Source organism: Podarcis gaigeae, assembly GCF_964106915.1.
Source record: "Podarcis gaigeae genome assembly, chromosome: 1".
In the NCBI taxonomy this organism is placed as follows: Eukaryota; Metazoa; Chordata; class Lepidosauria; order Squamata; family Lacertidae; genus Podarcis; species Podarcis gaigeae.
Window position 1 is genome coordinate 36,835,971 of NC_139678.1, and position 27,274 is coordinate 36,863,244.

At 41.9% G+C, this 27,274-nt stretch overlaps 1 protein-coding gene across 4 annotated transcripts in view; it reads right to left on the reverse strand.

The window, feature by feature from the left end:
* Positions 1 to 6,103: 6,103 nt before the first annotated feature.
* FOXG1 (forkhead box G1) overlaps positions 6,104 to 27,274 on the reverse strand; it is a 51,845-nt gene continuing 30,674 nt past the window's right edge. For 3 of the 4 annotated variants that reach the window (XR_014565408.1, XR_014565409.1, XM_083743583.1), the window contains one exon: positions 6,104 to 6,592. The gene's annotated coding sequence lies outside the window, so the exon portion shown is untranslated. Of the gene's footprint in view, positions 6,593 to 21,387; positions 21,481 to 24,109; positions 26,332 to 27,274 lie in introns of those variants that run through there. The other variant, XR_014565410.1, reaches the window with a different exon arrangement.

The window sequence follows — 27,274 nt, forward strand, 5'->3', positions numbered from 1 at the left end:
CAAGGTACGACTGTATAGAGATAAAACTCTACATTGTGTTTAGGAAATGTTTGTTCTTTGCATAATCCTCACTTCCTTGCAATTTACATATGACATGTTTTCAAACTCAGAGTTGCAAAGAAAAAAATGAGACCACCAATATATTAATAAGATTACAATCTATGTTTCAAAACAAACCAAATGTATATGTGCTACTGGTAATAGATTTAATTCAGCTAGCAGCCTGATACCTGACGTATGAACTCTAAGAAAACAAAAAAATCACTGTAGTTTTGAAAGCAGTGGTTAAAATCAGTGCAGTTCTGAAAGGTTCAGTCTGCCATCTTGATTCAAAATGGTGTCCAATTGTATCCAAACACAGATAAAAAGTGGCTTCTTCCACTGAGACTGCTATCTATAGAATTGGGAAAGAATTGATTTTTGCTGATCCCTCTGCAACTTCCTATGCTCCTCCGCAAATCTGCTTCAGCAAATGCTTTGGAGCAGCATGTCAGGTGGACATCGTCCTCTTTCTATGCTCCTGCTGATGGAAACATGCAGATGGGGACAGATATAACCCTGCTTTAAGTCATTTACATACTGCCCACACTTGTATATTATTTACTACAAAGCTCGATGACTAAGTTCTTTAGCGACGAAACATTGGATTACTGGAACAACATCCAAGCAATGAACCACTGGTATATCACAAGTAGACTCTTTATTACTGTATTTGCAATTGTTCAAGATATAATTGATTTTGGAAAGAGAAGAAATGAGCACTGAACCACTGATATATTACAAGTGATCTCTTTATTTACTGTGTTTGCTATTGTTTAAGAAAAAACCTATTTGGGAAAGAAATTACTTTTGCCTTTTTTATGGATGTTTATTTTATTTTTTTACAGATAGTTGCCTTGGTGATATTATCTTGTGTCGATTGCAGTAGCCATTGTTTCACCACCCTGTTCATTGTTTTATTGTTATACCAGGTGGGAAACTAGGCTGTTTCTGTATTAGCAATGCAGCATATTAATTTTAGGAGGCAAAAATGGGACATATTTATTAGACTCCTATCATGCGACATCCTGAAATTTCCTACTTCTCAAGTCTTCAAATATTCTGCATCACATAAGATACAGGCTGAATGAGGCTGCCTTCAAAGAGTGTCAGTATCAATTCTGCACTTTGGCCAAGATGCCTGCTAACGGTGCTGTGCCCTTTTGCCTTCTAGGCGACCTTTGTCCTTTCAGTTTTGATGAAACTGGCATCCAAATGTGCATCCTGTGGTGAAACAGGCTGTATGCTTTCTTTAGGCCACCAGTTCATTCATAAGATTTATTTTTTAAAAAACCCTTATTATGATGACCCGGTCCCAGACAGAATCAATGATGATTCCATGGAAACTGAACATGGCATTTCAAGTTGAATGTATGAAATGAAATGAAATGAAATGAAATGAAATGATGATACCTCCCAAACTCATCCACAAAATACTGGAGTTTTGAGACATTATAATAAATTGGTCTATTATTATTATTATTATTATTATTATTATTATTATTATATCGCCCTATACTTGGGGGTCTCAGGGCGGTTCACATAATAAAATCAAGACATAAAACAAAAAACACCCCCCAAAAATAAAACAACAACCCAATATGCCCCCCCCAAAAAAACCACGTTTAAAAACGGCATAGGAGGTCTAAATGAGGGGTGGGCAGAAGGTAGGCTGAGATATAGGTAAAGCTATTGATGATTTGCAGCCAATCAGCGAGGGTTTCTGATTCTCAGTTGTTTAACGATATATATTTAGTTAATGGCAATGGCAACAATTGAAAAGCTTTCCCTGTCTCAGTTAGGCTGCTCAGAAAGAATGCTCAGCCGGGTTAGCAAGAAGAGGATCCTTGTATGAAAGAACTTGCAAGCTTCACTTTGGTACTGAATACAAATTCGTGGGCTGTGAATATGCTCAGAGGCACCCTGTTCTTTACTTGTTAACATATGTCCACCCTTATTTTGCAGTTGGCGCTGGCTGGTACACCTCACTCAACATTCTAGCAAGAAAAGGAGGTAAATTCTGCAAAGGTAAAGTCTGCCCAAATCTCTAAATTTAAGGAAGTTTTTAATATTTAATGCTGTATTGTTTTTAACGCTTGATTGGAAGCCACCCAGAGTGGCTGGGGAAACTCAGCCAGATGGGTGGGGTATAAATAAATTATTATTATTATTATTATTATTATTATTATTATTATTAATGGCTTAACTTCAAGTTGATGGAGCTAAACATGGATGTAGCTCTTGCTCCCCCCCCCCCGTCTCTCTCTCTCTCTCTCTCTTTGCTTTTGCAAATCACACACTACCCTCCCTTCATATAACGTACATCACATATTGTCTGCACAGTTCTGGGAGCAGGGATAGAGAGCCCCAGTGTATTACTGCTTGCCTTTCCATATCTGAACATAGGAAAGAGCTTCATTCTGCATTCCAAGCATTCAGCCCAGAACAGTCCTGGGAGCAGCTCACAAACATTCCAGGCACAGACTCCAGGGTAGGGAGCTGGATTTGGACGGCATGCCACATCCAGAAATTCCCCCATCCCATGGGAAACTTTGACACTTTCAGGCCACACCCACAAAAGAAGAAAGGAAGAACCAGCAGTGCTTCTGAGCGTGCCCTCAATTCTTCCTTTCCAGGCAAGCAAAAAGCATGATCACAAGTCAAGCACACATGACAGCCAAGGAGGTTGCAGAGCAGGACCAGTGAGTGGCGTGGCCTGGGCACGGATATGGACAGGGAAGGTTGTAGGGGCAGGATAAAGATGCCTGGAGGTCTGCATTTGGCCTCCAGGCTGAGCTTCCCCATCGCTGTATTGATGTATTCAAAACCAGCAATATGAATAGCACCAACATCAAATGTTAAAGAAGGATTCTGCAGTCTAACAGGCTAAACCTGTTTCAGTGTATCTGAAGACGTGTGCATTGCACACGAAAGCTCATACCAATAACAAACTTAGTTGGTCTCTAAGGTGCTACTAAAAGGAATTTTTTAATTTTTTAATTTATTTTGTTTCAAGTACGGCAGATGAACACAGCTACCTACCTGTAACTACATCAGTTTTCAAGCCACCTCCTTCCATATTTATAAAATCCATATTTATATACTGTGTGTGTGTGTGTGTGTGTGTGTGTGTGTGTGTGTATAAAAGCAGAATCAAGTGGTAAATATTTTCCTGCTGTATGCTACACCAAAATGCAGGTGGAGTTTGCATGTTTGGAAAGGTTGCGTGTCGAGGTCCCCAAGCCACCTGCCAAATAACTCACAACCCACACTTTAGTCCCATTCCAGGGATTGGACGAAAAGATGGCAAGCCCCAGGATTCCTTTAACGGAATTCCCTTTCCGCAGCAACATGGAGGGGCAGGTCCAGCCTATCCTAACCCCTCCTCCACCAATTTATAACCAAAGCCTAACCGCAACTTTACAAGTTGTGACGATTTGCTACGCAGTAGGCAAAAACCAAATGGCCCAGCCAATCAGCCAGATGGACAAAATTCCTACCAGGCCCCTGCCCCAACGGCAGACAACCCCATGACAGGCATAGCAAGGTCAACGCAACAACCCCTTATTCTAGGGAGGGTGGGCGGGTGATCCGTTGCACGCAGCAAAAGAGAAAGTACAAGGCTGCGTGCAGAGTATTTAAACATTTTACCCCTCCCACCAAAATTGCAACATAACTTTTACCCCAGCAACCCAGTGAACCAATCACTGCCCAGGCCATCTTTAGAGACCTGCCTGGTAACAGAGGGGTGGCTCAGCAGACCCCACCGCAACACGTGCTCTCCATGAAGGAGAACACGCTTTCCTGCAAAAAGGAAATTCTCCTTGCACTCAAGGAGAAGACTATGTCAATTCTTACTCCTTGGCATGTTAGTGTTCTAAGTGCAGAAAGCTGTCAAACATCGAATCCCCACCTGCTGCCTAAAGACCAGGAAGTGATATACTAATTTATTCTGCTGATGGTACAAACCAACCTGATGTGGTATGTGGACGAGGTTCACTGGAAGTGCTCTGAAAATATGTTTGGCCTTTAAAGGAAAGAGAATGTGCATTGTGATTCTTCATTGACTCAGTTCTTTGAACTGAGATTTCCCAGTTGTGATGCTGATTCCTAGACTCATAATGAATGTGTGACAGATCATGGCGGCCTTGAAAAAAAATTGGAGTCAGAAAAAGAAATGCAATTTTAAAATACACCCTTTAAAATATTTAAATAAGCAATACAATTAGCCAAGCACTTAGGGTTTATTAGCTACAGCAAGTAAAATTAATAAGTAAATTCAGCTAAAAATGATTATGTGTCACAGTATATGGTTTTTACATTGACATTTCACATAATCTGACTTTGCTGGAGGAGAAATCACTCATCTGTTAAAATTACTTTTAAAAACCTGTCAAAATTGGAAAACCTGCTGTCAAAAATATGATGAGAAAAGTTAAAAATGGTAAAGTATGTTGTCTTAAAGGGGAAAAAACACATTACCTTTAGAATGGAAAACCTTGATATGGCCTCATTATACTCTAAAAAGTATATTTTTCTACACCTAGAAAATGGTGGGTGCATGCACCATTTAAAAAAAGGAACATAACAATGTAATACTCTCAGATCTAAGAGAGGTCAAACTAGATATCTCAGCTCTTGTTGAATGTCAGTATTTCATGGATGGAGACTTAATTCACTAGCAGTCTTTGGGCAGCTGCTTTAAAGACCTTGCAATGGGCTTTCTCGATATCTTCCAAATAAATGATTGTTACTGTTATTTATTCATCGCCTTCCAGATATATCCCCATGTGATGTACAAAATGTAACAAAAACTGCTCATAAAACAGTTATAAACAGCACACAAAAACAGAAAATGAATTTGTAAACAATACACACCCATGACAGACACCTATTAATCCAACTGAAGAAGCTTGACTGAACAAAAATATCTTCAATTGTTTCTAGAAATGAGAAATAGTCGTAGCCTGTTGTATCTCAACAGAAATACCATTCAACAGAACAGGAGCAGCCACACTGAAAGAAAGCACTGCTCTGAGTTACCATAGAGTGAGTTTCTGATATCTTTGGAACTTGAAGGAGAAGCTCTTATATACAAAGTATATAAGGCAAGGGTGGGGAATCTTTTTGATCCAGTGGACTAAATCTTTATTTCCTCCCTCCCCTCCCCACTTACACATACACCCTGTGGGCCAGCTTTGACAGTGGATTACTGCAATAAACTAACACAAGGGTAGCCCCACATAGAGTGCATAGCAGTAGTCCATCTTGGAGGTTACCCGTGCATGGACAACTGAGGTCAAGCTAACCCAGTCTAGGAACACCATAATTATCTTCACAATAGTGGTAGAACTGGATAGGAAGATAGGAAGCTGCCTTACACCAAGTCAGACTAATGGTCCATTTAGCTCAGTATTGTCTACATTGACTGGCTGGAGCTGTGCAGAATTTCTGACACAGGTCTCTCCCATTCCTACCTGGAATGGGACTGAACCTGGGACCTTCTGTATGCAATGCAACTGCGCTATGTCACTTCCCAATCCAGGTGCACCCCCAAACCATGCACCTGCATAACTAGGGAGAGTTATCTTTCTATAATTTTTATTTATTTCTAAGTCTTCTTTCAACCTACCATTCCTTCATGTAGTTCAGGAGGGTCTTTGTATCCCCTCCCATTTTATCTTGACAATAACCCCCTGGTGATTGTTAGGCTGTGCATCGTGGCTGAGCTCCAGATCAGCTCAAATCACTACAAATAGTTTTGACTCTGTGGTGATTTGTAACTACCTCAACCTGATCCAGATTCAGTACAAAATGAAGAAAAATGGGGACAATACAGCCTGATTCAGTTCAGGATTCAAACAAATCGGTTGTGAAGGCCCACTAACTCCATCTGTTTTCACAAGGCAATAGCAAACACTCTGGTAAATTGGAAAGAAACTCGTCTGATTTCATGAAGCTCCACTAAGTATCATAACTAAATCACTTAGCCTGGTTACTTTTTACAAACACCCCTTAATGATTTGCAGCAATCTGAAATGAAATGAAACAAATGAAGAGCACAGAAGAGCTGAGAATAGTTTTCATTTCCCAAGTCATCCCATTAGCCTCATTAAAGGCGATTTTATGTTTCTCTAGATGGTTCTCTTGATTTTGATAGCAACATATCCAGGATGTAAAGATTTGCTTGCATGCCTGTCAGGAGTGTAGGAAGTGTGAGGCAGAACCCCACCTCATAAGACTCCATTCACTAAATGATGCTTCCCATATGTGCAAACTATTAATAGTCCATAATCTTGGAGAGAAAAAACTGATCTGAAGTAAAGACTGGAACAGAATAGTATTCAGGGACCTCATTCAAGGGATCATCATACAACTCCCATTGTCAGTTATGGAAGACAAAGATCCACAAATAGACATGATCTCACAGTTCACAATAAAAAAAAGCTGAGCTGAAATCTTCTGTCCCTCCGCAGATTTAGTTTTTACTAGTGCTTCCAGGGCTCACAGATCATTGCTTCATTGCTTGCAGATGAGATTCAGCCTGTGTGTTCTGCAAAAGAGACAATTGACAACATTATTTACTGACAACAGGAAAGTGCTGCCTTTGAAAGACTCCTTTCTTAAACAAGCCTCTTTAACGGCTTTCAAAACAATACAATTGATTCAGAAATAAATACGTCTGGATCTTTATGTTGACCAGTTCTCTGAAGCCAGAGATGGATGACACAAAGCCAATCTCCTATGCTACAGAAAAGTGGGATCTATGCCCATGAGATCCTGAACACTAAGCAGCCACTGTGTTAGATCATCCTGTGATGAACATGTGTCCAGAAGATGAACTAGTCATCTGACTGGCAGCTATGTGTGCTGCATTCGGCTCAGATTGGCTTATTCTAAATCTGATTGCAGACTCCAGCTGCTCAAGAAATTGTGGTTGCCAAAGTCTATTCATACAGAGTTCAGCACATCTGGTTGGCAGTGAAGCATCTTTCTCAGCCTGTGGCATGGTAATATGGCAGAAAATCAACATGTGTTCACCAAAAAAAAACATAGCTCAGAGGACAAAGACTCTCCTCCTGGAAGAGAGGGGAGTGGTTGTGGGGGGGGGACCCCGAGCTCCACCTCTAGCAGGGGGCATTAGCCCCCTGCCTTCCACTCACCTGGCTGGCGCCCATCAGCAGGCACCCAACCAGGTGCCTCCAAGGGGGCGTGTACAGCAACCTAAACGCTGCGGCGCCAGCCCCTCCTCAGCCTCACTCTTTGTCGTCCCGTCGCGAGTCACCCACCCTCCACTCCCTTTGAGCTCAGGGTCTTAGTTTTCCTTGGCCTTGCTATGGACCTTAGGTTGGTCGCCCTGGTTGTCTGGGGGGCCTGGTAGGAATTTTTCCATTTGGCATTAGGCTTTTTGGTTTTTTTGCCTACCTCATAGCAATCGTCACAACTTTCGTGGTATTGGTGGGTAGGTTAGGTATTGGAATAATGTGTTGTGGTGTCAAAGAGCTAGGTGTGGCCATTGCCTATGCCTTCAATTTTGGGGTATTTCGTTAAAGGAATCTGGCGGTCGTGTATTCTGTCCGATGCCTACTTGGCGGGAGGCCATGGCACGACCCTCGGTGACATCATGGGAGAGCCTATAGTTGGATGAGCATCAACAGGCTCCACCTACTGGTGAATAAACCCCCCTTGTTTCAGACTCACCCCTCTCTGAGGGGGTGGAGTCAGCTGACGTAATCCAATGCCTAAGCCAATACCTTTTCACTTGCTGTAATCAATAAAGTTGTGGCCTTTTCTTGCCCATTAACCTTATATCACGTGTCCTTGTGTATTCATTCCACTTTGGGGGGATCGGGTCCTCGAACCACAAAGACTAGTATCTTCAATTGTGTGATTAGAGCTTTCCTACACCCTCCTCTGCGCTCCCTGAAAATGTAATGTTGCAGTTTGGGGAACCCTTCATAACAGCATAGGTTCAGATGTGAGGATCTGAAGCTAGAGGAGGAAAGTGTGGAACAGTTGCACATGCAGAATTGTGGTGTGTGCAGGATCATGCCTCAGTTCAAATTGATGTCAAAATTTTTGCTATGGAGCCCTTCAATCTTCATCTGCTTTCTGGGTAGTAGGCTTCTCTGATGCCTCCTAAATCCTGTATTTCAGTTTCCAGGTGATGGAAATGGCATGCCTAGGATGAGATTAGGTGTTACTTTTGGAACGGTGGTGATCTGGACTCAAACAATGTTCTCACATGACCAATTTGTTCACCGTGGACCAGATATGTGACAGAAATTTGTTTTCAGCATATTTAGGAGTTAGTTGGCCTGATCTGTACCTCCTGCACCACTGTGCAGATAAGAACATAGTTTCCCAGCTTACTCTGCATTTCTCTGAATTTTCGTATTGCAGTCCTTGGGTTTTACAAGGTTGTCCAAGGGCTGCCTTTGAAGTCTGAAGGCTTTCTTTCCACTGGTAAAAGCTGCTGCAAACCACTAGAAAGCCCAGCTGCTGCAGCAGCCAGCACACTGGCATTAAAAATGTGGCTGCAAGGGACTGGGATATGATTACATCAGGCATGTCCAAAGTCCGTTTTGGAGGCCTAATCCGGCCCACCAGTCGGTTTAATCTGGCCTCTGTGGCAGTTTATTTTCTGGGGTAAAATCCTATAAAAAACCTCAACAACTTCAATCCCAAAAACAGCTCAACGACTTTGGGGTAAAATCATTTTAAAAAAGCTCAACAACTTCAGTCCTAAAAAAAAAGGTTGGCCCTTTGGTCGGCCCTCACAGCCCTTCACTTCATCAAATCTGGCCCTCTTTGAAAAAAGTTTGGACACCACTGGATTACATAGTGTCTCCCAGAGACTTGGATATAAAAAGATGACTGAAAGATAGCTGTTATCTGTGTAAAGGAAGAGCAAATTTCAAAGGAATCCCTAGCACCACCTTATAAAATTGTGAATAATGGTGGGTGGGTGTCTGTGTAAAAAAAAGAGGAAGGTCTAAAAACGTAAGTGGCAAAGACAGGCAAAAAATGGAACAGCGTAGACTGAGGGGGAAATATAGTTGAAAGTGACACAGGTTGGAACCTGATTCATCCATCCATGCATCTCTACCATGAACAATCTATAGTCTGGGCTTGAACGGGTGTCAACTAGTGAATGAGATTTTCTCATGTCAATGCTCAGGATTAAAATTCATAGGGACCATTTGCTGTCCACTCGCTCAGACTGTTAGGGATTCTATTCACTGGAATAAGTGGTTTGTGAACTGCAGTCTTCCAAAGCTGCTTCAGATCTTTGTCTGTATGCAGCTCCCAAGTGAATGAATTTTTGAAACAGTGATCAATATTAGAGCTTTCTAATTACACTCTCCATTAACCTTCTATCAGTCATGCACTGGATCCATACACCACAATCCTAAAGAAGTATATGGACATTTCTTAAGGTCTTGATGGTTCAGATTCACTCTTCATGTCCAATGTGGTTATTTAATTATGCAAACAATAGAAAATGCATCCCCATTTTATTATAACATCTGATTAGATGGTTGTTTTAAATGTCCTCCATGACTTTAAGGTAAATTAGTTGCACTGTGTTCCAAATTAACTAGCTTAAATGAAGACTCACAGGATAATTTAGAGAATTCTGTACCCTTGTGCTTCCAAACTCCGCAGTTACATTTTCCTTGCAATGAATGTCACCTCTGTAACATTATGAAGAGTGGTGTAGTGAAAAAGACATTGAGGGGAGGGGGTGTAGCTTTTTTTTGAGCAGGAACAATGATGTCATCTGCCGGAGTTTCAGGGTAATGAATAAATCCTTCTTGCTGCGTCAAGTGAATGATCTGATCATGACACTTTCAAGTTTCACTATTATTTGCGACAGATTAGAACAGAGGAAGTCAGAGAATGAAGAAAATAATCAAGCAGAGGCTGGATACATCTTTCCATTTCTTTGATGGTGTTCCTTCTTCACACTAGCAGTCTAAATAGTAGCAGTTCTTTTCAGACTGTTTACATTTCCAGTTAAAAGCCAAATGTACTGCAGCTGGCTGAAGATCTTTTGTTCAAGCTTTTTAAATCTGAGCCTATGTAGTCAGAAGTAAGCACCAGTGAAACCAGTGGAGCTTCCTCAGAGGCAATTTATACACAGGACTGTAGCATTATGTCACAGGTCTTATAAACTATGTATTATGCTCTTTGACAAGGTAGCAGTGTGTGTGTGTGTGTGTGTGTGTGTGTGTGTGTGTGTGTGTGTGTTTTACACCCACCCCACATATAAAATAAATCAATATAGCTTCCTTGCTTTTTGGACTCTCCTTAGGGGTCAGTTGTGGCCCTGGGGACTACTCCATGAGTACCTGAATTCCAGATTTTACCACTAGACCTCTGATTACAAACGTGAATACTTCTTATTCATATGACAACATAAATGAAGAACCAGCCTCTTATATTTAACTGTATTTCAAATAACAGCCCAATTCAGGCCAATCCTTTGAGTCGCCAGAATATTTGCTTTCAGTCCTGCTTCATTCATCTCACAATTCATTACAGTCTCAGTGTTTTCCATTGATTTAAATTGATGAGCTTTGGCATGAAATAGAGACTGTTCCTTGTAACGCCAAAGTAAAACAGTTTAAAATCAAGTCATGTTAAATTACCCCTAAGAGTACAGATGATTTCGTTATTTGTTAACTTAATTGTTCTCCAGCCCAAGTGAAATGTGCTGTATGCAAATTAAATAATACCAAGTGTCAGCACTTTAGAGAAATGCTTGTTTAGTTTCCATTGAGGATGTGTATGTGTGTGTGTGTTTGCCTCCATTTTCTTCATTTGTTTTGCACGGATATTTGTCTCCACGCTTCCCAGCACAAATATAGTTACAAGGCACACACAACCCCCTCCGATTCCTGTTGGCAAAGCTGGACTAGCTATCAGCAAGCCAATAACGAACGGTGGTAAAATATTTATATTATACTTTACTGAGAAAGTGGACTGAGTTTTCTGTTTCATTCCTATGTGAAAGAGGCTGTACACAGCGACATACTTCTGTCTGGAAAATGAGTGGATAGAATTCTAAACGCTATAGTAACTTATCTCCTAGCTATCAGCCACTGGAAAATAATTAATAAAAATAGAAAGCCTTTTACTAGTTCCAGTGGAAGAAATTTTAACTGAGGGTACACAGTGCAGTAATTAGTAGAATCTCACATTCAATGTCATTGGACACTCGTCTGGTAGATCAAACACTGGCGTATGTGGCCTACTTATTTGGTCCTGGGCTCATAATTTTCAATAACAGTGCTGTTCTTGCTGAGGGGGTGGTGGTCTTAAGCCACCAGAGTACTCTGAAGTATGGTGATGTTCAAGTACAACACTGTGTTTATGTAGTCCCCAAAGTGTATCAAAGCTCAGATCCACAGAAATAAAAGAAAAGTCAAACAAAACAAGCATTAGACTGCGTAAAATAAGGTATGGACAAGGCAAACAGGTGAGGCATTGTTTAGGTGGCTAAGGTAGATCAGTATCTGTACTTGCAAGCCAGGAATTTTGCCCGCTTTCCTCTGGCACTATGCAGATCATCTTACAGCCTGCAGACAGACTGTCGCCTAAATCCAACTGACAGGCAACCTATTTCACCCCTGCAAAAGGGGGAAAATCATACCCATCTTCACTCCTGTTGTGCACAAGAAAATAAAGCATATGTGCCGATTTTAAATCGGTCCAAGGCAAATCTGTAAAATGACATCCTTGGAGAACCGCTTGGGTTTTATGAAGATAAATGCATGTTCAAATTAAACCAGGCTTTCTTTTCTCATTACTGCTGTGATGTATCTGTTTTGGAATAGACTGCTTTAGTGACAGACACACATTGTCAGGACTAGAAATTATTTCTAAGCCACGTGCTCTCCCCTCTACACACAATTCACTTGAATGTTGACAAATGAACTTATTGTGATAAGATTGCATTGAAGTCGTATGACCTCATTCGTCAGACAAAATATATCACTGAAATTCATTACAAACACACACACACTTTTTAAAGGTTCTTGGTCCACTTGGCTCTTCTTTCACTTTCAGATCATGGTAGAATTTCAACTAGTAAATCTACCTTTTTTCTCTATTTACAATAAAATTGTGAGAATGTCAGCATGCAGCCCCTATTGAAGGGCGTGTGGTACCCCATCCCAACCCTAAATTTACATGAAGTCAGGGTAGGGTAGGAGAGCAAAAGTGAAGGCAGCTTGCACAACAGCAGTGGACATGGCATGGGAGCAAGAAGAGAGGAACAGTGAAAGGAGGAAGTGGTGGTTTAAAACAATGACCATAGTACTTGAGTTAAGTACTATGGGATATTTTTATATCTCTCACATGAGGAATGGAAGAGGAAGAAGTTTGAGTACAACCGAATTGTACATGCATTCCAAGTGTGGTTGCATCACAGATTTGTATAAAGCCATTATGGCATTGGTAGGGTTACCAGACGTCCCCCTTTCCCTGGGGATAGTCCCCAGATTTGCGAATAAGTCACCGGTCAAATTCCGTCCCCGGAATGTCCCCGGATTTCATCTAATGTCCCCGGGAAATGCAGCCGCGGCAGTCTCAGCAGCCTGGAGCAGTTGGCTCTGGCTGGCTTCAGGAGCTGCTCGGAAGTCCCCATATGATGGTGGTGCAGGGGCTCTAAGATGCAGCTTTTGGGCTGCCTCCACCTTCCCTGACCCCAACAACTAAGCTATGAAGGGAGCTTCATGCTGCCTATCAGAGCAGCCTCCCAACTCCTACTTGCATAAAAACAGGATCGGGGTGGGGTTCTCTCAGCTGTGAAGGGAGGCTTCACGCTGCCTATCAGAGCTTGCGAGCAAGCAGGAGGGGGCAGGGATCTCTCAGTTAGGCAATGGGAAGCCTCCCTTCCCAGCTGAGGGATCCCCGCCCCCTCCTGCTTGCACTCAAGTAGGAATGGGATTGGGGCTGCTCCAATGGGAAGGGAGGCATTGCGCTGCCCGAGCCTCACCACCGCCTCTCTTGGCCCTCCTTCCCTGCCTTCCATGCCTGACCCACCATGCATCGCTTCCCCACCACCAGCACCGAAGAACCAACAACTCAGGGACTGAGCAGACTCATGGAGAAAGGAGATAGAAGCCTTGGAGGAAGGGGAAACGTGGCGATTGAGGTCAAGGCAGCGGCCGCTCCTCTGCCACCGCCATCGCTGCAGCATCAACGTCCTGAACGTATAGTATTTAATTAATTAATTAATTAATTAAAGTGTCCCTGGATTCATTGAAAAAAAATCTGGTAACCTTACATTAGTAGTTTTATTTTTGACTCTTTACCTATTAATTCCTAACTTGGAGGTTGCATTTCTTTTTCTCTCACTGGGTAAGTGATTTCATTGAACCATGTACCATGGCCTAAGAATTCTTATCTAGTCAGCCAACACCGGTTCAGGCTCCATCAGGATTTATGTGCCTGTACATGTGCAGTTGGGATGTTTTCCCCCAATGTGCATTACTTTACACTTATTTATAGTGAACCATATTTACCATTTTCGTGCCCATTCACTCAGTTTGGAGAGATTCTTTCTGAGCCCCTCACAATAACAACCCCCCTATCTTTTACCACCCATGATAATTTAATGTCCTCAGCAAACTTGGGCACCTTACTTGGTCACTCTTAACTCCAGGGGTGGTATTCAGTGCTGTAGCTGCATTGAATTCAACAAAACATCTGTGAAACTTCATCTCCTGTCTCCTTTACACAATGATAACTTAAAATATTTGCTAGCACAGTGTCACAAAACATGTTATTATGATGGCAATGGAAAAATAGGAGCTAGATCAATGGATTAGGATTGTGATCGAAAGTATTCTAATTTAGTTCCGTTATGAACAAATACAATATGTCAAATAAATGCTTGTCAAAAGGCAAAGCTCACTGCAGTAAACCAGTAAAATGTCTCCCACAGTTCTCAGTAATTCACAACGGGTGCATTGGATACCCATTTTATTTGAGTTGGAGTAAAGAGTCCTGCATACAGATACAGACATTCTAAGCAGCTCTAGTCCTAGTACAGTGGTACCTCGGGTTAAGAACTTAATTCGTTCTGGAGGTCTGTTCTTAACCTGAAACTGTTCTTAACCTGAAGCACCACTTTAGCTAATGGGGCCTCCTGCTGCCGCTGTGCCGCCGCTACACGATTTCTGTTCTCATCCTGAAGCAAAGTTCTTAACCTGAGATAATATTTCTGGGTTAGCGGAACCTGTAACCTGAAGCGTATGTAACCCGAGGTACCACTGTACTGTATATTTCAACCACAATTTCACATTTAGTGTGCTTTGTGTGAGGTTTTGGGGTTTTTTCCCCCTAAATGGGTATTTGAACCAGGGTCTCCTCAGTCTTGGGCCACATTTCCCCAAGGAATCCTAGGTTCTGGAGTTTGTTAAGGCTGCTGGGAATTGTGGCTCTGTTAGGTGTGAACTACTGTTCCCAGGATTCTTTGGGAGAAGCCAAATGCTTTAAACATGCTTTAAATATATGGTGTGGGTGTAACCCTAGTCCAATACTCTAACCAGTGTACCACACTGTCAGTGCTATACTGGTGATTTCTGTTTTAATAAATGTAAGTCCATTGACAAAAAATAAATCTTTTGGCATTTTTAATACAGTCATTTACTCATCTCTTTGTGTGTCTTCCCACCCCCTCCTCCTGAAATATTTCATTGGAAAGCAATGGTTATAAGTTGATGCAAAGAATTTGAAGATCAACCATGGAGCTCTATTTTAAAGGTGGAAAATCATGCTGCTTTAATCTCTAGAGTGTAAAGGTCACCTTTGTAGGCAAATGCATATCACATCTCTGAATAATGAGAACAAGTGCTCAGTTCCTCTGAGGAACAACGCAAGTTACAGATGTTGTAATCATTATTTTCTGCTTTACCTCTCGTTATGGCAGAGGAAATGTAATTTACTTGTCAGATTGAAATGTTTGATATAAATCTTTATCTTTCCTTTCAAACAAGTTTTTCTGAAACATTATATTATAAACAACTGGCATGTTTAATTAAACAACTATTTTATTCCCAGCAGAACAAAAGGCTATGATTATATTAATTTAGTACTAGGACCTGTGACCAAATCTGAAAGAAAACACGCTCAGCTCCACAAGGTATGATTAGCTTAATTCTGAAACAAGACATGTGACAGGAATTTTAACCAAATATTGCGAACCTGTTCCTTATTTTTATTATTATTTTAAAAATACAATTCAGGGTGCAGGGCAGTATTAAGATAGCTCAAACATAACTTTCTCTTTTAATTATCACTTCTAATATTTAATTGGTTGTCAATTAAAACAAAGGCTTATTGTGACAGGGAGAATGTATCTTAAGTAAGTTGATGCAACTTTAATAAATTATTGTAACCCATATGCACAATCCAGTCAGAATTTAGCACTTGGAATCACATTGAATTTTGTGAGAAAGTTCTGCCTTTTCTTAAATTGTTGCCTTTGGAATCAATGGGGGCTTCAGAGGGGCTTAACTTTGGCTAGACCAAGTGCACCACTACCATATTTTGCAGAAAGCATGGGATGACATACACGAGCCTCCCTCCAATCATCCTGCCTACTCTACCCTGGATCTTATTGTATTGAGCAGGAAGGTTTGAAGATGGAGTTTAAGTGCCTTCAACTTCCCAGCAATTAAGAACCCTGAATGATTGGGGTTTTCGAGCTATGGAGAGGCCCGTACATGCACTTAATCAAATGTATTTACAATCCCCCTTCAGACCTTTCTGCTCAGTGGGGGGGGGGGAGTTGATGGGCATTGCCATTCCAATGGTGTGTGTGTGTGTGTGTGCCATGTCATGTGATCGATTATGTGGGGTGGGGCTTGCTGCACCCCCCAAATATTTTATTCAAGTTGGCACACCTGTAGGCAGATATGTTGAAGGCTGGGCTTGGGGATGTGGCCCCACAGCCCTCTTCATGTGCTCACAGTAGATGCTTGATAAGACTAATGCTGGCTGACATGTTGCGTAAACAGCCATAAAATCAGCATAAAACCATTTCAATCAATAGTAAAAACAGGTCCAACAGACATTATTTTAAAAGTAGAGATTTCCAAATGTCTAGTGGTTGTTGTTGTTTTTGTAACTTTCACAGACCAATCTCAGAGCACACAGTCATCGCGATAGCCCACCATCTAAAAGTGATGAGAGGTTGGCCAATGAATCTCTTTGTGCAGGAAGCTCCACAAGGAGACGGTGGCTTCTTTGATTGGTATCACAGTCCTAGATAGATCCAGGGAACCCTGAGGAGCATCAGAGGCTACTCAACATGCTGCCATATGCAAGAACACATAGACCACAATTTTAGAAAGATGTCCATGAATCTGTGCACTGCTCTTTCACTGCTATGTACACATCCAGGCATCCAACTGATGACTGACACTTCTGCTCTGTATGAACTGATTGCCTTTTGGAAAGGATGGGTGACTAATTCCACTCTTTGGAACATGGTGCCCCGAGAGATACAAGTGTCACCCATCCCACTTACTTGAGACCCCACACAGTGCTGAGAAACACATAAATAATTCAATTCAAATCCCAAAATGATGGGAAAGAGCTGGAGTGAGTCCTTGCAGCTTGAAAGAAGACACTCCCTGGAGGCTGAAGTGGATGTCAGTGAGGGTGGAGGAAGCCCCGAAGAGACCAGAGGAACAGCAAGGCTTTATTTATGCTGCTTAGCTTCCCCACCTAACAGAAGCTGCTTTCCAGTTCATCCTCCAGCCTCCAACCAGCCTGAGAGCTTCGGTTCTAGTTGTGGATATCTTTGTGTACAGTATTTTTTTTGTAGGTATTAGAGAGAGATCGGCAGAGAGGGTGTTTAAAAGGTGTTTAGACGGTGTTCCCCACTTCACACAATATCACATATGTGTGTAGGGGCCAAGAACGTAACCCCCTGTAAATTAGGGGATGCTTTATAGTACACAACAGCAAAATAAATAGGAGTACCTTGATGGTTTATGTCACAATGTTGCTTGCATGAGGGTTTGGTTTCAGGTTTCTGTATTAGTTGAACTTGTAAATGGTTTTATTGAATTGCTGATTTATATTACGTGCTTCTTCTAGAGTCCCAGTGAGACTAGTTTACATAGGATATGGTGTGTGGTGTGTATGTGTTGTTGTTTTTTACAAAAAGTTAACAAAATTGAAAACCAGTATCAGGAGTAGCCAGTGGAACAGGGATGCACCACAGACTTGGCCTCCCAGTGTGAGTATTGCTGCAACTCCCACTCAACATTGCACATGATTAGCTTCTGTGGACCACCTTTATCAGTGGTCACCTTCCAAAGGCATACCAGTAACTCCTTTGCCAGAGAGAGTGTTTGGGAGGGAAAGGGAGGGAGACTGGCTTGCTCATGCGTCTAGAATGCTAAATCTGAGTCCCTTTATATCAGAGAACTTAATCATAAATTACCTGGTAAGAAAGCTACCAATCTGTCTTATCTGTTTTATGTTGCTCTTGTTTTTACACTATGCAAAGCAAACATTAAGAATTTAGGTCTTCATGTCCCATTCCAATAATTAATGAGAAACAAGAAGCTGTTAAAATAAACATTCATTGAGTTTTGATCCTAATTATCTCTGTTTATTTTTGTTTATTTAGGTGAGCAGATGAAATATTTTTGATCCAGATGTGACAATTTTAGAGCTGCCATTTACTTTGCAGAGATCATGGGATGCTGTTGTTGTTGCTGCTTTTATCACATTCCCCTGAGTATGTTCATGTTTGCAGTTTCATTATAAACCAGTAGTTGAGAAAACATGTCAGATGCTAAGCACTAAACCCACTATATAGCAGCATGGAGGAAAATTAGAATGATTTTTTTTTAAGGGAATGATCTTTAAACCAAGCTCCTGGAAATCTGAAATGATTCGCTAACAAAAGATGACATCATGACCAATGCAAGTGAAAAGAACTACCACAATTTAGCAGCAGAACAGGTGACAGAAGCAAAACAATTTCTACATCTCTTTCTTTCTCTCTCTCTCTCTCTCTCTCTCTCTGTGTGTGTGTGTGTGTGTGTTTGTGTAATACATATTTTATGGCTTTTATGCTCTGCTCCTAAATAAGTCCTACTGATCTCTATTAAGCCAACCTTAATGTAATGGCAGAGCTACATAATAATAATAATATATTATTTATACCCCGCCCATCTGGCTGGGCTTCCCCAGCCACTCTGGGCGGCTTCCAAAAAAATATTAAAATACTTTAATACATCAAACATTAAAAGCTTCCCTAAACAGGGCTGCCTTCAGATGTCTACTAAAAGTCTGGTACCGTAGTTGTTGTTCTCTTTGACATCTGGTGGAAGGGTGTTCCACTGGGAGGGCGCCACTACCGAGAAGGCCCTCTGCCTGGTTCCCTGTAACTACATGTTGCAAGGCAAACATAGAACTGCTTGACATGCAAAAGGTCCCACTTTCGATCCTGGCATCTCCAGGTAGGACTGGAAGATAACCCCATCTAAAATCCTAGGGAGCTGCTGCCAGTCAGTGTAGACAATACTGAGCTAGATGGTCTGATGGCAGAAGGCAATGGGGTCCTATGTTCCTGTGTTCCTATCTCTCTGTAGGAATGGGGTCCTTTGAAAGTAAGAGTTACCAGGCATGAAAGGGTTATTGCTAGTTTCCCATTTCTTTTTTCTCAGCATTCTGAACAGAGATCTAGGTAGTATTTCTTTATATATTGGTCTCCTCACAAATGTTATCCTCATAGCAACCTGGTGAGATAGGCTGAAAGTGGTCTGAGAGGAGATCAGCTTCCATCTGTTTCCTAGGTCCCCCCCCTCTAACTACTATACACCACTCCTTTTCCAACTGCATGTCAAGCCATCAAGCACAATTGTTTTTAAGATGTCTCAGACAGATTTATCATTGAATGGTCTATATTGTTAATCTCAAATATTGGAAGGCTTGTTACAGGGGGAAAATGCTTAAGGGGAGTGATTTGTTGAGATCAGGCATATATAAGGCATACAGAGGATGTGATACTGCCCAGAAGATCAAATTTGTGAAGATGGTTCCCACCACATAGAAAGCTGAATACCTATTCTGAGGGAAAATGGAGAGGTGGAGAGGAATATATGTCACTTTGAGCCCTTTGGAGAAAAGGTGGGATATAAATCTAATAATGAATAATGAATAAAATCTCTATATAAATGAGGCATATTTAGATTTCTAGCTCAAAACACATGATCAAAACACAAGCAGAGCGTGATGCAAATGATGTTATGTGCTGGATTGGATAAGTGTGAGACACACATGGCTCAACAGTGCCCAGATATGGATATCTGAAAAAGCAGACACTCTATATTGGCATTGCAGCATTCTATCCTTTCACGGGTTTTAATAGTCATTGGGTTGGGAACTGGAGGGTTCCAGTGCCAGCCTGTAATAGGTCTCTGTTAGCAGGAAGTGAGCTGTATCACAAATGCTCAAATAAATTGCATTGTTCCAGAGTGACAAATCAATAATCCCAACAAGTGGGATATGAACCCAAATGTTGGAGAGCATGCCAGATGAGAGGATGGAGAAATGTGGAAGAAAGTATGGCTGGCTGGAACATGACAGGACTATTCCTGTCATGTTCCAGCCAGCCATACTTTCTTCCACATTTCTCCATCCTCTCATCTGGCATACCATTCTCCCCTGCCCCAAACAAGGAGTCAGCATTCCATACCCACTGAGCACATGCCGTGCCCCACAAGTAATTTTTAGTCTCCCTCTGCTTTAGCATTGTTTTCATTCAGACTCCACAAAGATAGTTCCCTCCTGTGCTATGGTAGTGCTACTTTGACTACATAAGCAATGGCACACAAGCCTGAACATCAGAAATGGATGCTTTGTTTAATTAAATGTGTCCTCTCCAAATGCTTAGACAAGACTTCACGGCTCAGACATCTGTTTCAAGGTAGCCAAATATTTCTGAAGGAGTTTGTTGATGAATTATAGGGTTACGGCTCAGTGGCATCCATGTGGGTATGTGTGCTTAACTCTGTGTTGCCATAATACGTGTAAAGTAATGCATTTTTTGCATGCTTCATGATGGTGCCAAACCTCAAACTGATACAGTAGTACCTCGGGTTACAGACGCTTCAGATTACAGACTCCACGAACCCAGAAATAGTACCTCGGGTTAAGAACTTTGCTTCAGGAAGAGAAGAAAAATCATGCGACAGCAGCGGGAGGCCCCATTAGCTAAAGTGGTACCTCAGGTTACCACAGGCCTCCAGAACAAATTAAGTTCTTAACCCGAGGTACCACTGTACTTTATGCTCCAGCTTGATCACAGGATCCTCTGATGGGGTGCTTCTTGTGATTCCCCACACCTCTGAAGTTCAGTCGGTCTTTACTAGAGACTGAGCCTTTAGTGTGGCAGGCCCTGTAGGCAGGGGGAGGTCTAAGCCTGGCACTTCTCCACACAGCATATAGATCCCCACCAACTTGGATGGCTATAAAAGAGGATTCGACAAATTCATGGAGGAAAGAGCTGTTGAAAGCTTCTAGCCATGATGGCTATGCTCTGCCTCCACAAGCAATGCTTGTGAATACCAGTTGCTGAAAACCACAGAAGGAAAGAGTGTTCTTGTGCTTGAGTCCTGCTTGTGTGTTTCCCAACAGGCATCTGTGCAGCCACTTCGAGAACAGGATGCTGGACTAGATGGGCCATGGGCCTGATCCAACAGGCTCTTCTTATGATTTTATTTTCCCCATGCCCATTGGAGGGTTAAGGATGTGGAATGCAGGGGAGAGATAGGGCTCATCCTTGGGTATAGTCATGATGAACTTGGCATCCAGCCCTGATAAGACAGGCAACTCGTTCTTCATCTCTCACTGTGTACCTGACTCAGCTTCTATGCATATGTAAAACTAAGGAAAGGAAATATCTCTATATACCGGTAAGCCTGTGTCACCTTGATCGCTTCCCTAACAGCTGTTGCTCTTTGCCAAATAAACTTGCATCAACTCTCCTACATATGTTTCCTGGGGGGTGGGACCCTCTGCTAGTAGAGTTCAAGCAGGAATATTATTGCCTTTTGTTTTTGATATCTCTTAAAAACAGTGTTATTCAGGCAGGCCTTTGAAATCTGAATTTCTTTTTATTCAACTCATGTCTTCATTGATATTTTTAATTGCACTTATTGTAATGGTGTCTAATGCATACCACCTTGTTGTATTTTTATGCAAGCTTGGTTTATAAATATTCAACTGAATAAATAAAGTTTCCCATGATCTCTCTATTCAGAACTCAACATATTATTAACAAAAATAAGCTAAAATAACTGAACGTGCCCTTTCACGTTCCAGAATTGGTTGTTTGGTTTCTCTCTTTCTCCCTCTCCCTTCCTCTTGCTTTCCTTTCTCAGCAATGATTCCCACAGGATCCTTCAGGGGGCAGATACAAGCCACTATTAGCTGACCATTTGCCTAACTAGCTGGCTATGGGCACAGCTGAATCCATGGCATCCGAGGTTCATTTGGCTCTTTATAGGCAGTCAACGCTGCTGCCTAGTTCACCCGATGTACCTGGATACAAGCCAATGATGGCTTCAATCCAAATACTTCATCTTAAATGGGATGAGGATTGGGCTGTTGTGTTCTGTTGCTTTGCCATCTACAGGGACTTGACCACTTGCTGATTTCAACAAAAAGGAGTAAACTACTCTCAGAAGTACTATATTCTTAAATGTATCTAATCTATCTTCTTTTCAAAAGCCACTACAATACATTGTACAATGTTTCAAATAAAGCCAAGAGACTAAGTACAGTGACGTATGTCACAATGTTAGGTAAAGGGACCCCTGACCATTAGGTCCAGTCGTGTCCGACTCTGGGGTTGCGGTGCTCATCTCGCTTTATTGGCCGAGGGAGCCGGCGTACAGCTTCCGGGTCATGTGGCCAGCATGACTAAGCCGCTTCTGGCAAACCAGAGCAGCACACAGAAATGCCGTTTACCTTCCCGCCGGAGCGGTACCTATTTATCTACTTGCACTTTGATGTGCTTTCGAACTGCTAGGTTGGCAGGAGCAGGGACCGAGCAACGGGAGCTCACCCCATTACGGGGATTTGAACTGCTGACCAGCAAGTCCTAGGCTCTGTGGTTTAACCCACAGCACCACCCGTGTCCCAGTGTACCAAGGGATTAAAGAATAGAATACATCTACTATCATCATGTGGCAGAACTGATAATGACACTTATGGATCATCCCAAAGATCTTTGGGCTATGGTGTCCTCTAGATTTTTGAACTGCAACTCCCATCAGCCCCAGCCAGAATGAACAATGGTTAGGGATGTGGAGAGCTGCAGTCCAACACATGTGGAAGCCACCCAGCTGGGGAAGGCTGAGCATCATCTACACAACCGTCTATGCTTGATATATTGTGGTAAGCTGTTACATTGGAACTGCAATGGGAAAACAGCAGCACAACAGGGCTAAACTTAGCTTTCTAGGTGGTGTGGAAATACTTGCATAGCATTGTAAATAAACCCAAATCAGTTGCTTTCTGTGCTGCTGTAGCTTCATATATCAACAAGCTCAAGGTGCCAGAAACTCATCAGTGGGACTAAATTTGATTCCATTCAAGTCATTGACTTATTTGTGTTTTGAATCAGACTGTAGAGGAAGTCTTTGGGCTTCATTCCCAGGGAGACTGTTCCTACACTACCTTTAAGTGGCATATAGAGCATTCACAAGTCATATCTGTGTGAGAGAATTTTGCAAGAAGCAAGCAGAAACATTACTGCATGGTGTATGTAATTAGCCAGCACGGTGTATAACTGAAAGCATTGTAGAAGAACTTCACACACAGACACACACACAAACACACACACACTAGGGGCTGCACCCCTGCTCACATGGCTCACAAACCCCACCTACCTACTTGCTACCCCCCTTGCCAACCCTCTTTTATCTTGCAAACCTTTACACCTCACCAGCACTCCTCTCCACACTTCACCAAACTCTTTGCGCCTAGCCAGACCCACCCAAGCAACCATCTCTTCAACACCCTCTCTGACTTCACCTGGGCTTTCATCTCTCATTTCCAGCGGTGGTGTGGGGGAGAATCTTCACACTGACACACACAGCAGATATGGTAACTACAGGGAGAGCACAGTTGCTGCTGCAGAGAAAGAAACACCTTCATTTTAAAATAAGGAGTCCTGGCAGCAGCATTTGAGAGGGAAATGGGGAGACTCCACCAGTGGCAGTGGTTGCAGGCAGAATGTGACCGCATCAGCATTGGGCGTGGTGAAGGGGAGACTTTCTCCTTTCTGTTCCCCTCCTTCGCACCAGTGGAGGCATCAGAGGTCAAAGAGGTCAAAGTGGGGCCTGTCCTGCACTTTCCTCTGCAGTTTGCTTGCTCTGCCCACATGGGCATAGCTAGGGGGCAGGAAGGAGCAGTTATCCCCCTAAATCAAGTAAATCAATACAAAATCCTTAACTAACTGAGGTTCTCCCCACACACCCAACATAAAGCCTGCCCATGTCTGCCCGTCACTCCACCTGCTCTGCCTGCCTGCCTGCCTGGGCCACCCACCTGCATCATACTGCAGTTCACATGGCCACCTATTGGTGGCCACGCAAACTGCAGTATGACAGCAACCTTACTATACAAGCACACACATGCACAATATGTATATCTCTTGGTGCAAAAGCGATTCTGCAGTCTTTGAGAATGTATACACGGGCTTACAAGCAGCTCCTATCATGTTAAAAAGAGAAAGAAGAAAGAAAGAAAGAATGGTGATCAATTATTCAATCAGTTCTGGTTAACAAATGTTGGCGCTACAGTATTTTCCATGAATTTCTCAGCCCTATGAAGCATACACTTAGCGTGGGAATGAAAGAGGGCCATTTGCTAGCCAGTGCTCTGTGTCACCCCAACCCACCCCTCTTGCACACATGCAGAGAGCCAATGAATTACCCATGCTGTTTACTAGATGTCACATGAATTGCCAATCAAACATCTGTGAAGCACAATATCTGCTAAATGTTAGTCAAGGATCATTTACCTTCAAAGGAATTGTTGATCCACCATCGAAGCAGCTTATAAAATTAACTTCTTCTTGGGGGAAAGAACGCTACACAGTTCTCTTGTATTATCACTCACAGCATCTTGTTTAATAGATACAAAAAAAGGGAAAGCAGAAAAGAAGGAGGGAAAGGGGAAAGTGATCTTCAAACCAGAATCATCTCTTATTTCCTTTTTTAAGCATAAAATATTATTGGTACCAGTCGTGATTCTGAAATCAAGGATGATAATGTCCAGGACTGGCTTTTAAAACTGTTAATGAGCACTGGCAATGTGAAAAAAGATGGATTAGGTAGATGTAATGAGATATGATTAAAGGGTGTAAGCACTGAAGGGTGTTGGAGAATTCTTTTCAGAAAGAATATAATTAGTGTCTTGTAAAAGTACTTAGTAGATAAGATTTTTTAAAAAGAAAGGTTAAAATAAACACATACGATATGACAAACCTGCTTAATTATTTCTCCCCTCTGGTGCTTTTATGTAGTTAATAATCTGGATAATTTTTCGAGATAAATAATGTTTGTTGAATATTTGTTGAAACTTCAACATGCAATTCAAGTGATTTTAATTGCATAATGCAAAAAGGCCAAGGGTAGGAATGTCCTCTTCCCTTGCCAATATAGATTCCTTTGTTGATTTATGTAATGCAGCTAATAATATGCAACATACTCAGGATTTAAACAAACAAGTGAGCTTCTTGAAAGCAAACGTACTTTTAAGTTGCTTAGCAACTTTTAACACAATTCTTTATTAGGCTGAGGGGCCCTGCTTTTTGGAGGTAATGATTTCAAAATACAAATTAGCCAACCAACATTTGGGAGCGGAGGAATGTTAGTTTCAAACTCCAGAGCTCAGAAAAGCTCAATACAGAGTTTCCAAGAATTAGACTTGACACAAATCTTTTACAATATATTTGAAATTCAAATCACTGCTGCGCAAAACTCCACAAAACAATGGAGGTGTGTGTGTGTTACGGTATTTTGAGGCTTCAAGTTTTCAGACTTAGAATTCTGAGTTTCAGCATAAATTTTAACTTCCTGATATTGAAATTCATTTAAAGTAGTTTCAATAGCAAGCTTTCCCTTCCCCTCACATCCCAGAAAAATCTGGATTTCATTTGACATAACTGACACCTATGCTTCCTTTCATGGAAGAGAAGGCCTTCAATGGCTATTGGCTGTGATGGCTATGCTTTACCTATACAATCAGAAGCAGCAATGCTTCTTAGGTATCAGTTGCTGGAGACCACAGGGGCCAGGGAAGAGTTCTCTTGTGCTCAGACCATGCCTTTTGGTTTCCTACCAGGATCTGGTTGGCCACTGTGATAACAGGATGCTGAACTAGATGGGCCATTGGCCTGATCAAATAGGCACTTCCTATGTTCTTATATTTCTTCTGTTCTTATGCTTTGCATCTGCCTGTATCAAGATTTTAGCATTTAAAAATCCATACCTGTTTGAATAATCACAAGTACATGAACTTGAACAAACTGGGCAAAGATTAAATGTGCCTAAGAAATGGCTCTACCATAGCTCTCCTTTAGCTTATTCATTTAAAATATTCCTGCCTGTGTTTCCAAGGAAGGTATTTTCATTAATAAGAACCATTAACTCCATGAACGTATGTCCAGTCTCCTGGGAATAAGCCCCAGGAAACTAAAGGAGCTTTTCTTCTGAGTAAATATACACAGGGTTATGCTTTAAAAAGCTGAATAAGATGGGCTGGCTCCAGACTAACAGTTGAAGCCTATGCATGTGTCCTAAGAAGTAAGTCCCATTGATTTCAGTATGATGTGCAGTCAGGTATTCTGAATCCAACCCAGAACCATTAAAATTCAGCAAACAACAAATGTAAACAACCAGCAGTAAAGTGAAGGATTCAGCAGCATTCCTAGAAAAGCCAGGAAGAATAAAAAGTAGTGATGCCAATTGGACCTCTCTGGGAAAGGCAGTCATCTATAATCTTAAGGGTGGGGATAGCTGGAGCAGACATTGAGAATGGGCAGGTTTATATGGAAAAGACAGCCTATCAAATCCTACCATTTGAGACAAAGCTGATTTATTTTTTACTTTGATGTATCACCTTGCACACAGACCAATTCCTAGTTTAAAATCATTGCTTATAATATAAAAAGCAGTGAGATGTACTGAAAGGAGAAAGAAGGGGGAGGGGGAAAGACAGCCATGCAGGAGTTCTGGGAGAAGAAGAGACAAATTTCAGAAGAGACAAATATAAGAACTTGAGTCAGATCTTTGGTATGCTTAACTCAGTATTGTCTCCAATGTAGACTCCACAGTGTCTGGCAATAGCTCTGCAGGGTTTGGGGCAGGTGTCTTGTACCGCCAGGAATTAAGCCTAGGACCATGAGAGAAACTGTCACAGTCTCACCTCACCTTCTGAAAACAGCCACCTAGAACAGCTGAGGATGGAGACTATTCTGGAGGCAGGGGAACCAAGCTCTTCTTGGGAAAGAAGAGAAAGAATATATCTTTCTTTCTTTCTTTCCAACCAACCTTATCTCAGAAAAGGCATCTCTACTGAGGCTTGGATAATGTGCCCAAATTGATTAAATAGCAGATGATTAATCAATTATACTCTGTTTCTGGTCTGGGGAAATCTATTGACAGGTCAAGTGAGGAAGGACAAGCATTTGGTTGATGTTGCTTTTCTTTTTTTTTCTTTTTTTAGAACAACACAGCTGAACTGAAAGCAGGGACGTCAGTTGAGCTCTTTCCCAGCAATGACCCGCCATAGCCTGGATAAACGCAGAGGCCTTCGTGGTTTCTGGTGCCCCGGCTACAAATGCGCCGTTCCGCGGCCCCTTTCTCTCCAGCGCTTCGCTTAAGAAACCTTCTCCTCTCAGGACAAATGAAAATGGCGTGGGAGAATCAAAGTTCTGGCTCGGAATACATAGCGAATAAATCTTCACTGCCTATTTTTAAGGGCAGCTTCACCACCACCCCTCAAAAATAAAAACAATACACTGTTCTGAAATATTTGGAAAAGTGTCAGCAACTTCACACCTCATTCTTCTTTCAGAAAACCAACTTTTAATCAAAGCAACCCCCTTTCTCGATTTATTTTTGATTTCTTTGGCGTGGCCTTCCCTGTTCTTTCGGTTGGCAGTGACGGGGTGGGTAGATAA